Below are 13,825 nucleotides of genomic sequence, written 5' to 3'. Positions count from 1 at the left end.
GATGACTTTGCCTGAAACAATCCTTTCTTTTATTTTGCCCTTAACTCTTTGTCCCACCCTCTTTCCTAGAAAAACCTATTTTGTGTACCTCAGGAGCTCCTCGCTACTTGCCAGATGGGATACTGCTTGATTCATGAATGGCTGGAAAAAGCCAATTAGCTTCAAATGTACTCATTGTAATTTTGTTTTTTAACAATAGGAAATGGCCCAAAGTACACACACCGCCCCAGGATTGTTTATGTTTGGGGAGTAGAACTGTGTGGAGCACTCTCATTCCTATTTATACTTACTGTGTTGTTTGCACTGCATGAAATTGTGTTTAGTGACTGCCATGTTTACATAGTTTGTATTAGAAAACTTTTCAGACTAAGTAATAAGTACATGTAAAAGTTTTCTTATAATCTTTTAGAAGAGGGAAGCTGTTTGGCAGCCATGGTTCACATTTGGTAGGGTTATACTATTGGGTGAGAAAATGTTGATAATCACATTAGGCCAGATTCAGAAAGGTCAGTGTTTGGTTAAAGATCACTAGACATGTGACTGACAGGCTGAGTGGGTGATTGGTTTCTGAGAACATGACTTAATCTTCCTACATTTAATGAGAAAATTTCTTAAGCATTTTGTCAGGAATAAATGGTATTCTCAGGAGATGTGAATTAGATCAACATGAACTATATCTTTTCCAGGCCAGGTTGAGAACAATTGTTCTTTTACATTTGTGAGGTTTTTGTCACCTTGCAGGAGTTCAGAGGAGAAAGAAAAGGAATATGCGAAACTAAAATCCACACAAATTCAAAGAGCCTCCCTGGAAGCTAAGGTGCTTAGAATGGCATTGTCATGAAAGCATTTTCTTTCCTCTTAAGGGAAGAACTTTGGTTTCTCTGAAACCCCCAGAGAAAAATGCTGCTGGAGAACCAGGAACAGAGATACAGCTGCGTGGTAGCTGTCCCCCCTCCACCCCAGTACTCACCGGAATTACCTGAGGAACTTTCTCAAAGTATCAGATCTCTTAACTCAGACCAGTGAAATCAGAATCTCGGGGGGGGGGGGGGTCCAGCAACCTGTATATTTTTAACAACAGTGGTTCTAGAACACTAGCATGCATCAAAAGCATCTGTAGGGCTTATCAAGCACAGATTGCTGGGCCACCCCCAGGGTTTCTGCTTCGTGGGTCCAGGCTGGGTCCTGAGAATTGGCATGTCCAATAACGTTCACAGGTGATGTTGGTTAGACGATTCTAACACTCACACCAAGTCAAAAACTGGTAGAGAGCAACGTTCTCTCCTTAGGCTTCCACATTGCAGTCATCCGGGCACCTGTTAAAGCTATAGACCCTGATGTGACTAAATCGAGAATGGGACAGGACATTACTTAGTCATACCAGGAGCAATCGGGACTGATCAAAGAACAAGAAAGAAAAGCTCATCCCATTGGTGCTCCCGACTGCACAGCGCACACGGGATGTTGACTGAGAGACGAGGCGCAGGCAGGGGGAGGAGAGTAGAGTCGGAGCCCAGGATCCGCAGGGCAGTCGGGGCAGGTGGGTGTGTCTGTGGGCCACAGGCTGCACGGCCAGCCCAGAGGGAAGGGTGACGCTTTGGTGAGTTCGCTGAGAGGAGAGTCTGGGTCGATGTTCCCCATCAATCACTTTGAGAGCAGCAGAAGCCGGGCCGGGACTGGAGGAGGCAAGTGAGGACCTCTCTTAGGCTCCAGGCTGAACTGGGTGCCAAAAAAATATATTTATACAAATAATTGTCTTCCAATTGTTAACTTTTAAATCATGATAGGCTCACGGGGAGTTGTAAACAAGGGTGTTCACCCAAGGCTGATGTATAAATAGCCACGGTGCAATACCAAAACCAGGACACCGAAACCAGAACGTTATTGCTAACTGGACTACAGAGGGCCATTTTTTAAAAATCTATACTCGTGTATCTGTGTTTATGTGCACAGCTGAATGCAATTTAAGATGGACACTATTTTAATGCAATAACTCTAAAGCTCAAAATCAATGAAGAAAATCCAGGATGAGCAACATATCAAAATTTTAAATGAAGACAGGCTCAGTAAAAGCTCTGCTAACCACACTGGAGCCTGGGGCAAAGGAAATATTAGCAACATTTTGTTCATCATGGATTTTTCTCCATTCATTTTGACTTTTTAACAAATTGCATTAGGAGATCATCTATCCTGGCTGCTGAGTTTTCGCTTAGGTTTTGTGCCCGAGGTGAATGCCTGGCTCCCCTCACCCTCCTGCCCAGCCCTTAGAGAGAGCAGGCAATGAGAGCGCTCCCCGCAGGGCCCGCGGAAGGCAGGCGAGGAGGCCGACAGTCTCTTCCTGCCGCTCTTCTCGGCCTCCCTCTGCTCTGCCGTGGGGGCCCAGCAGGGTGGCGCCGGCGCACTTGGATTCAGCACCAATTACGCGCTGCAAGGCACAGGGCTTCCTTCTAGAGGCCAGCCGGATCTCAGCAGTCAGCGGCCCTTCCCTCTAACCTCTCAGCCTCCTCGGGAGCGGAGCATAGCTCTGCACCCGGCTAAGCCAGCGCTGCCCAGTAAGGACCTCTCCTCCGCCCTCCTCCTCTTCCTTGATGTAACTGAAATCAGAGGCCACACACCCTCCCCTAAAAGCAGGCTCCCTATCCACTTTAGCATGGGGCTGGGAGTGCAGAGGGGGAAGCTTCACTCTGAGCGGAGGCTGAAGCATTTGATTAACATGTTAGGCTGAGCATTCTCCATTTCTGAGAACCTATAGTGACCAGAGAGCAGTCTTTAATCTAAGAGTCAGCAGAGAGGTCAAGGGTCTGCGCAATTTCCCATCCAAGGCCAAGGACAATTACCAAAGAATACATTGAAAAGGACAATGGGAGAGAAAACCAAGTTTGTTTTGAGCACATCCCATGGGTCATCAGTAAACAAAAGGTTTTAACTAATGGTGTTAAGAGCTAAATACTAAAAAATAAGTGCATTAAAAGTAGTTCTCAAAAAAAAAAAAAAAAAAGTAGCTCTCATTCCACGTAAGCCATTTCCTGAGTGCTTGCTGTGGGCAAAGCGCTATCCTGGGACTACAAATATTAATATAATTTAGTCTTTGACCCTTGGGGCTGGCAACTTAAAGAAGGAAGACCAGCACAAACAGGAATAAGTCTCACACCAGGTTGACCAGGACAGCGGTCCATCAAGGGCCATACCTCCTGCCCAGGAGAGTGTTGGCAGCAAGTTCGAGCTCTGGCGTGGCGGAGGGGGGGGGCCGGGGGGGGTGTGGGGTTGTGGGGGGGTGTGGAATGCAGCCAGGGAAAGAGCTCCTGTTTCTTTCAGCTATTTATTGGGACAAAATTTATTTTTAAATCTAAATGACACAGAATGTGGGGAGGCATCAGAAGGGGGAGAAAAGAAACTGATGGAGTTCCTGTCTTCCTACAAGAGTGTGGCTAAGTCTCTTCACCAACATTCATCTTGTAAGCAAGACAGAGGGATGACAGAGTCCTTGTTCTCCAGTTATCTTGTCCTGACTCCACCTCGGCACTCTCTCCAGAACCCCTCCCCTTCTGAAGGACCCCCATCCTACGCTGATGCCTCGGGACTGGCACAAGAGGAAATGAGCAGGAACCCCCAGAATTCTGGGTGAAATAAAGAAGAATCTAAGTGCAGTTGCAAAAGTTCCTATCTGAGAACTCCAGATGGTCTGTTCTGGGAATGCCTGACTGGAGATTTAGTGAAAGCACATCAATTGTACTGAACTGTGTAAGAAAAGAAGAAAGAGCAGGAGGGATGGGTCAGCCCCAAGTCCTCAGAAAAGGTCGGTAAAGCCCCAGCTCTGTGCAGGGAGAAGGTACTCATAAGGAGGAGTAAGGTGGCTTTGGCAGGTAGAGCCACATAATGAAGCTGACTAGGTGGGCTTCCAGAACAGAAACCACAGGCCATTTGCACCAAACCGATTTGCCCTGCTCTGTGTATTCATTTCCTGTGGCTGCCCTAAGAAATGACCCCACACGGTGGGGCTTAACAATGTATTCTCCCGAAGTTCTAGAGGCTAGAAGTCAGAAATCCAAGTGTTAGTGGAGTTTCGCTTCCACGGGAGGAGACTCCTTCCTTTCTCTTCCAGTTTCCGGTGGTTTCAGGTCTTCCTTGGCTCGGAACTGTGTCCCTCCAGTCTGCCTCTGTTTCTCTTCTGTCCATCTGTGTGACCTCTTCTTATCAAGACCCAACTTTGGATTTGGGGCCCACCCTAATCCAGTATGACCTCATTTTAACTTAACTAAGTGCATCTGTGAATGCTCCATTTTGCAACAAGGTCATGTCCCAAGGTTCTGGGTGGACAGGAATTTATTGACCCTGATTCCACATTCACGGAGCAATGTTCTGATTTTGTCTTCCAGAGCTGACCACACTGGTCTATCGCCTGGTAGTTATGCTTCCTGATACAAAAATGAAGTACCATTCTGGCTTTCTCCCCTAGATGCCTTTTACTAAGCCTCTACAGTCAAGTACCCCAGAACAGAGTCTCTGCCATTTCTCAGATGGAAACTTCCACCCATTGCATATATTAGTCCCCTGGTGGCATTAACAAGAGTGTCCTGAAGACAAGTATGCCATGTAGTTTTACTTGCCACTGTGTATCCCAGCCTGGTACGCTGTAGTTGTTTGATGATTTTGTGGAATAAATAAATTATAATAGTTAACATTTTTCTGAGCACTGTGCTCAAACGTAAAACACATGAATGACCAGGTTTGATTATAACAGCAGGCCTTTGACCTAAGTAATAATTTCTAAGTCATTCTGGAAATGGGGAAACTGAAGCTCACGGTGCTGGGGGATTGCCAACAGAGCTCAGTCTCAAGTCCAGGAGTGATTAAGTAGGTTAGAGCAGGACAACTGCTCTCAGCCTAAGCAAATTTTCCTGATTGTCCTTAATCGTTTTACAATTTGTTTGACCCATGGTCCAATTAAGATCCATACACTGCAATTGGTTCATAAGTCTCCTATTTTTTTAAAAATCTGTTGGTTCCCTCCCATCATATTTTTTTCTCCTTGTGGTTTATTTGTTGAAGAAACCCGAAGCCTCTGGTTTTGCTGATCATCCCCTGAAGAGGTGATTTAACATGCTCCTCAGTCCTGTGTATTTCCTCTAAGTGGGCGGTTAAATCTAGTGCTTGTTCAGATTCAGATTGGACTTTTTGGCAAAGAGACATACTCTTTTAGTGATGTTAACAGGGGTTGGTGATCATTGCCTAAAACAACTAATTAGTTGTTGCAAAATTATGACATCCTTTCATTCCTTCTTCATTTATTAGCTAGATTACTTCTTTAAACGAAAACGTCCCCTCATCAACTATCTGCTTATGATGAAGTACATTTATCCAGGAAAGGCTGGATAAATGAGTTCTCCCCCTGGTTCCTGTTAGTAGGAAATGGGATTAGGTGCAAGGTGAACCTGCTCTTTGTGGAATGATCATTGTTTTTAGGGGTTTTCAGTGGATAGAACTAAGAAATAGATTCTAAAAAGATAAAATACATGATGAACTCATATTTATACATCCAAATTAAATTCAGGAGCACAGTGTTTCTTACTTGATATTGTTTTGTAATCTTACATCTATCTCTCTCTTTTTCTCAATGATCCCACTATAATTAGTGGTTTGCTTCATCTCACAATCCACATACAACAATCTCTAACAATACCAACACCATCATCGATAGGATTACTGAAAACAGGTTTTGTTTCTGCCTTTTGTGTTTTGTGTGTGGGGGGGAGTACTTCTCTTTGTCTTCAGGATCTATCTGACCCTGGATAGAATCAAATTACTCTGAATTAAAGTCCCTTGAAATATCTCACTTCTGTGCATTATGCCACAGCTCCATATACTGTTTGGTCTGCTTGTGTAGTTGCTTTCAATTTTTAGGGATTTTTTTCCTTTGTAAATTTAACTTTTTTATAATTGTACAAAATATTTACTTGATTTCAGGGGCACCTGGCTGGCTCAGTCGGTAGAGCATGCGACTCTTGATCTCAGGTTGTGGGTTCGAGCCCCACATTGGGTGTAGAGATTACTAAGAAAGATAAATAAGCTTAAAAAATATATATTTACCTGGTTTCAAAATCAAATCTACCAGACAAGTTACAGTCAGAGAAGTCTAGCTTTCTAAACCTATTCTCTCAACCTATTCTCTTTTTTCCCTGTCGGTAATCTCTTTCCTCCTTTATGGTTTCTTGTTCCATTTTTAAAAATACAAGTTTATATACATCTATAGAAAAATATGGGGATGCCTGGGTGGCTCAGTGGTTAAGCATCTGCCTTCGGCTCAGATCATGATCCCAGGGTCCTGGGATCGAGCCCCGCATCGGGCTCCCTGCTCCGCGGGAAGCCTGCTTGTCCCTCTCCCTCTCTCCCTGCTTGTGTTCCCTCTCTTGCTGTGTCTCTCTCTATCAAATAAATAAATAAAATCTTTAAAAGAAAGAAAGAAAGAAAAAAGAAAAATATGTGTGTGTGTGTATATTTATATAGATTCATATTCCTCCCCTTTATCAAATAAATGGTATATTAACATTTCTTCACTTGTACTTTCCACTTATTGATATAATCTGGAAATAACTATGCAGTACTAGTATATGGAAGTATTTATTGTTCCTTTTCTTTTCTTTTTTTAAAGATTTTATTTATTTATTTGACAGAGAGAGAGACACAGCGAAAGAGGGAACACAAGCAGAGGGAGCGGGAGAGGGAGAAGCAGGCTCCCCACCGAGCAGGGAGCCCGATGCGGGGCTCGATCCCAGGACCCTGGGACCATGACCTGAGCCGAAGGCAGACGCTTAATGACTGAGCCACCCAGGCGCCCCGTTCCTTTTATTTTCTGTTACATACCTCTCCACTTTGAAAATGTGAGTAATTCAAGCTGCCCCTATTGAGGGACAGTTGGTTTGCTGCCAATCCTTCGTTACATGGTGCTGAATAGCCCGCCTTGTACACGCATCTTTTCTTATTTTTGCTACACTATCTTTGGAATAGCTACCAGAAGTGGGAAGTCCAGGCCAGTGAATAGATGCATATGTAATTATGCTAGATATTGCCAAATTTCCCTCCACAGGAATTACACCATTTTGCATTCCCAGCAGGAATGTATAGGAATGCCCATTTTCCCAGAGCGAGGCCAACAGAATGTGTTGTCAAACGTTTTGGCTTTTGTCAACCTGCTAAGTGAGAGGCATGGTATCTACATGAACCTTATTTTGCATTCTTCTTATTGTAGGCAAGGTTGAGAATACAGTTAAGGGCTGTTTGGATTTCATTTTCTGTGACTTGTCTATTCATTTTTCTAGTCCTTGTTTCTATAGATTTGTGGTCTTTTTCTTCTTTAATTTAGAAACTATTTATATATTAGGAAAAATAACATTTTGTCTATAACTCCCCCCCCCCCCCCAGGCTGTTATACTTTGCTTATGGGATTTCTTGCCATGTGAGCTTTTTTTTTTTTAATGTAGTCAGATTTATTAATCTCTTCTCTCATTGCTTCTGGATTTAAAACCTTAGGGAAGTTTGCTCAGTGCATTCATTACACAAGAATTCACCCACATTTTCTTCTAGCAGTTGTGGGGCTCAATTTTTCACATTGAAGTCTCTTATCCATTTGGAATTTATGTGTACCATGTGGAGAATGAATCTACTTTTATCTTTTTCCACAAGGCTATCCTAGTATCTTAAAACCACTTATTAAAATGACTGGCTTTCCCCCACTGATTTGAGATGCCTCCTTTATTATACACCAAGTTTCCTTTTGCAATTGGATCTTTCTCTAGATATTCTAGTCTGTTTCTCCGTCTGTGTGTCTACTGATTTGCCAATACCACACTGGTTTATTTATGGAGGTTTTACAGCATTTTCCTGTTTTACCCTTTCCTATTGTTCTTTTTCAGGGGTTTCCTGGCTATCTTTGCCTTTTTGTTCTTTTAAATAAACAAACCATTCCTTCTATAATTTACATGATTATACACTTTATAATCAACTTTACCTCCATGAGATCACCATGACCCCTGATAACCCCACCAATTCCATCACCCCGTATCTAGATGCCTCTTGGAGAAAAGCCAGCTAGCGGGTGGAGGATGGAAGCTGAGCATTTGTTCAAGAGATCGAATCATCCAAAAGAGACGGAGATGCCACTCTCCGACAAGCTTAAAGCTCAAGGGAACTTTCCTGTTACCCTGAAGGTGAGGTCTCAAGTGAAAATTCATATTGCTTATGGAGAAATAAAGAAGATATATTTTCTTTACATATCAGCCCAAAAGTGTGAGTAAACATGCGATGCTGCTCTTTCTCTTGATTTTCTTATTTCTCTTAGCATAACAATTCTCATCTGATGGAAACCCCCGGGGGGTCTTTGCGCCTCTCCTTCACACTCCTCATCCGATCAGCCACCAAGGCCTGTCATTTCCACCTTCACAGTGTCTCCGTGCTTTCCCGGATAGCAGGTCAGCAGGACCTCAAGGCTCTCAACCGTGTTTCCCATTGGCACCCCGCTGTCATTTTCAAAAGAAACATTCTTTCCAGGGTCAATTCTAAGAATACACATGTATGCATTCTTCTAACCAATTAATTTTAGCCAATTAACTTTGAGGAACAAAACACACCAAACCCCCATCATGGCTTCATCTCTTTCTCTGTGCAGCATCAATGGTGATGTTGTTCCTTGTATGAGGGGAGCCTGCCTCTCCCTCTCCCACTCCCCCTGCTTCTCCCTCTCCCGCTCCCCCTGCTTCTCCCTCTCCCGCTCCCCCTGCTTGTGTTCCCTCTCTCGCTGTGTCTCCTCTGTCAAATAATAAAAAAAAAACTTAAAAAAAATCTTTAAAACAAAACAAAAAACAAAACATTATGCCTTCTCCAGACTGGGGCCCGTCACAATTAAAAATTCATTTTCTGGAAAAAAAATTCATATTCTATGGGCTGCAGACAGATCTCTCTTTAATAAAGATCTGTACACATATTCAGATTTAAAAACTTAGTGTGCTTTATCTAGGAATATTTTTAGAATCGAAAAATACCATCAGATTCGACTCTTAGATGTGTAGCAAGAGTCATAAAGCACACTCACCCACCAAAAGACATGTGCAAGACTGTTCATAGCAGCTTTATTTTTTTAAAAGATTTTATATATTTGTTTGACACAGAGAGAGAGAGAGAGTGCACACAAGTTGGGGGGAGCAGGAGAGGGAGAAGCAGGCTCAGCGGGGAACCTGACGCCAGGACCATGGGTTCATGACCTGAGCCGAAAGCAGATGCTTAACCGACTGAGCCACCCAGGCACCCCTCACAGCAGCTTTAGCCATAATAACTCCAAAGTGCAAACAACCCAAATGTCCATCAGCAAGAGAACACACAAATAAGTTGGAGTATTTTCCTCCGATGGAATGCTACATGTCAATAAAAAGAGAGGACTACTGCTAACATCGATATGGAGGACCTACAAGCATAAGCATGGGGGCAAAGGAACAGACAATAAAAAAAAGAGTACATATTCACTAGATCCATTTATATGAAGTTCAAGACAAGTAAAACCAATCTATGAAGACAAGTCGGAATACTGGTTCTGAGAGGGAGTATAGTCTGGGAAGTGGAAACTTTGGGGGTGGAGGGTGGGTGGAGATGTCTGTATCTCCAGCCGGGTGGTGGTTAGCTACTGTTTAGTTATGCAAAAATTCCCCCGGGGTTGTATATTTAACATTTGTGTATTTTCTTTGATGTAGGTTATACTTCAATAAAAAAATAAATATATCTTAGAGAACCTCCCCTCCCAAGTCCCTTGTTTAGCAAACTTCTCTAAAATCCCTTGGTCCCCAAATATCTGGGACAGGAAAATCCATGTTCTTACACACCACCAGGAGTCACAGATCCAATTGTATTCTATGTAATGGTGCTCCCTGAAGCATTAAAGAAATGTACAGTTTACATTCTGGTTAAAATGGAATTTCTCAGCCTTTTATTCCCCATTTACCCCAATCATCATGTGCGTGAGGGAAACCTGGCTCAATTTATGAATCAGTAACACAATAAGATGAGGTTGGAACTCCCATACAGGACAATAGAAGTTCTCATGGCAGGCATATAGCTAGCTTTACAGGCAATTGTAAATTCCTTGAGGGTGGGGGATCATCACCCTAACCATTATCTTGTCCTTTGAGCCATTATTACTGTGCCTTTCCTTTTTTTTTTTTTTTTAAGATTTTATTTATTTATTTGACAGAGAGAGAGAGAGAGAGCACAAGCAGGGGGAGTGGCAGGCAGAGGAAGAGGGAGAAGCAGACTCCCTGCGGAGCAGGGAGCCCAATGCGGGACTCGATCCCAGGACCCTGGGATCATGACCTGAGCTGAAGGCAGATGCTTAACTGATTGAGCCACCCAGGTGCCCCACTACTGTTCCTTTCTGGAACAGAGCAGAAAATCAGGATGGATTAATAAATGGATGGATGAATGGATGGATGGATGGATGGATGGATGGATGGATGGATGGATGGATGGGTGGAACCTTACGTCCTCAGTACAACAGTTTAATTACCACTTCTAAATGCATGTTTTCTTTGTGGTAAGTCCTCCTCAAGGCTACATGATTATAACAAGCTTCCCTCATCTCTTCCCCTTCAATTTTATTGTGTCTTTGATTAAATATAATTATATCTAAGTGGTATTTTTCTCAGTGTTCTTCTTTGTTGAAATACGTCCTGTTCTCATGATTTGTGTCCCACGGTGAAATTTTCCAGTGATAAGAACTGGTTATAATCTCACATTTTCTTTCCATGGGAACTGGCAACATTAACAATTAGAGTCGTTAGTTTAAAATACACAAAATATATGAATACTGGGATTTCTCAGCAAAGGCTTAATGTAAAAATGAAACTGCCTAGCACTTCCCCTGGATAAGAGTAAATTTCTCATTGAGAGCCAGTCCCACCAGCCTGGGCCCAGGGCAGCGGTCCACCCAGGGAAGGGCTGTGGGATAACTGGGATTTCTTTCTGGGGCGGTGAGGCTCTTCTGGACTATAGAAGGGAATTGTTTGATTCAAGGTTGCTGCTGTGTTTCTAGAGTTTGTTAGAACAGGAGTGTTTGTGATGTGAAGACACCCTTCTGTTTCCACCTAAATGCTGCCATCGTCCTTAGGTTGCAGGTTGAGGAAGAAAGATCCATGGGTGCCTTCTTTTTGCCACTTTCTTTTTATTTTAAGATTTTATTTATTTATTTGAAAGAGAGAGAGAGAGCATGAGGGAGTGAGGGGCAGAGGGAGAAGCAGACTCCCCACTGAGCAGGAAGCCCAATGCAGGGCTTGATCCCGGGACTCTGGGATCATAACTTGAGCTGAAGGCAGACGTTTAACCAACTGAGCTGCCCAGGCTCCCCCTCTTTGCCACTTCTTAGAACATCTAAAACATTCTTTCCACTTTATCCTACACCCATCCTTAACCCTCCAGAGAACCAGACTCCTGCTGTTTGTTGGACTAGAACCAGAACCTAACCTTGGCACATTAACATTGTGGGCAGATAGTTCTTTTTTGTGGGGTTCTCCTGTGTTAGTAGGGTATTCAGTAGCATCCCTGACCTCTACCCATTGAATGCCAGTAGCATCCCTCTTCCCAGTGTGACAACCAAAATGTCTTCAGACATTGCCAAACGTCCCATGGGGGACAAAATGGCCTCCAGTTGAGAACCACTGAATTAACTGATCAGATGTGAGGGCCAATACTCAAAACCCAGGGACCCAGCTCCCACTTGTTTCTACCCCACACAACTTCTAACACCACCCTACTGATAGCAACTGAGAAGGGAACAGGAAAACATTAACTCCATGACTCAGTGATAGCCACTGGGTGCAGTGTAGGTAGAAACTATCAGATATAAGAAAAGAAGATAACAAAATGCAAATTTTATGATAATATTTCTGGTGTCCAGGACATCTTCTGCCTGCAGGCAGGCCACAGAGAACTCACAAAGGATTGCAGAGTTGGTGAGATCAAGGAGTACGTTTCACAAAACCTTCTGAATCAAATCTAAGAGCTAGAACATTTCCTTGGTGGTTACTGTGTTATAGAAAGAAGGGGGAGCCTGGGAATTCGCTCGTTAAATGTTTTCTGTGATTCCATTCTTGGACTTCAAAGACTACCCAGTGTTTCTGCAAGGCCTGCATAGCCAAAGAGCCATGGTGGGTTGTGGTGGCAGTGAGCAGACTCACGCAGGCCAGGAGATGGCCCCAACCTGTGTCAATCGCACATTTCCTTGGCCCATTATTACATACTTTCATGACCGCTTTATGTCCATGAGTCTCGTCTTGCCACAAGGACTGTGTGGTGACTTGATTTTGTCTGACGCCCTATGCTCTCTCCTTCTCATAAAGGACCCTACCTACATTCCTTAGCTACAGAGGGAACACAGGATCCAGGATGGGTCCATTATAATACTTCATCTCTGGCCACAGTGAATAGTGGCCAACATTCTTTTTTTGACATTTTCAAAGTTGGGAGAGAAGCTCCCTTGCCTCTCTGGTCAGGGACTAGGTGAAAGGTACAAGTGAGGCTGGATGCAGCAGGCACGACGTGGAAAACCATCTACACCAGGAGACACAAACACAATACCTGGAGAGAGAAAGCTCCAGTGACTTTGAGTCCCTAGTTCTGGTCTTCACGGTGCCCAGAGTCCTGGTTCCCAGCCGTCCTGCACCTGGATATTTAAATCTTCATCTGACTGCATAAACCCCCCGAGGATGACTCCATTAGGTGCCCCTCCATTTTTTTATTCCAAGCAAGTGTGATTTGAAGTCTTGCTCATTCTAACAAGAAAGTGCTGGCTATTGTAGATTGCCAGGATGGACAGGATGCTGTCTTCCATTTTTGTGTATTACTCAAAGTTTCTATCACAGATGACCTCAACACTGGCTTTCAAGAGATTCTCGTTGATCCATTCTGAATATTGAAGTCTGAATAATCGTAATTCTTAAACAACAGCCTTCACATTGTTGGATAAGCTAGAAATTTTCCTGCTTTACTATCTGCAAAACTATGCGCCTTTAGCTTGACTGAGAGGGACTGCACTGACATAAACCATGTTCACGTTTAAGGATGACCTGTCTGTGACATGTCCCCCTGCCATCACCAAGGTGATTTGGCTGATATCCCTGGGACATGGGGTCTTTCCTGCCTTCATGAGTGTCACTTCTGAGGCTTAGTCTAAGAGGATAATCTTCAAAGCATGTAAGGACTAATTGTTCTAGCATGGCTGTATTTGTCTGGAGCAACTTGCTAGAGCCTATATTCAATGGAATATTATCTTTTTAACACCTATAATGGTATTTAATCAGCAGTACATAAATATATATTTAATAGAATTATATTATATATAATTATGTCAGTAGATGGCACATGGAAATTGAGAACTCACTCCGGGACACTCAAATTCCAGTTATTTGAATGTTTCTTATATCACTCATGGGGGCCAATAAATATGGCGGGTATGGGGGTAGGTCTCTCTGGTCTGGCCTCCTCATCCGTTGAAGGCCTACTGATGTGGCTCCTCTAGCCAGACCCTTTTCTCCACTGTTGTGATCTTTGCCTCTAGCCCTGTAGGGACAGAAAACTCGACGTTCTCAGTCTCAGTCTCAGTGGTCAGTTGGGTCCCCTGAATATCTCTAAAATCCACAACTCACTAAAAATAAAATAAAAAATATATTAATCATGAGGAAGAAGAACAGCCTCAGTTTTCTTTTCTATGGGCCACCATCTTTGTTTTTCTGATATGTACATCTTACCTTCTTGCTTAATACAAAGGACAAGCAATTCTAATATCTGTGCA

Source organism: Mirounga angustirostris, unplaced genomic scaffold, assembly GCF_029215605.1.
Source record: "Mirounga angustirostris isolate CCGP_5_RB_7025 unplaced genomic scaffold, mMirAng1.0.hap1 SCAF_2, whole genome shotgun sequence".
In the NCBI taxonomy this organism is placed as follows: Eukaryota; Metazoa; Chordata; class Mammalia; order Carnivora; family Phocidae; genus Mirounga; species Mirounga angustirostris.
The sequence above is the reverse complement of the archived record's forward strand: the minus strand, read 5'-3'. Positions refer to the sequence as shown.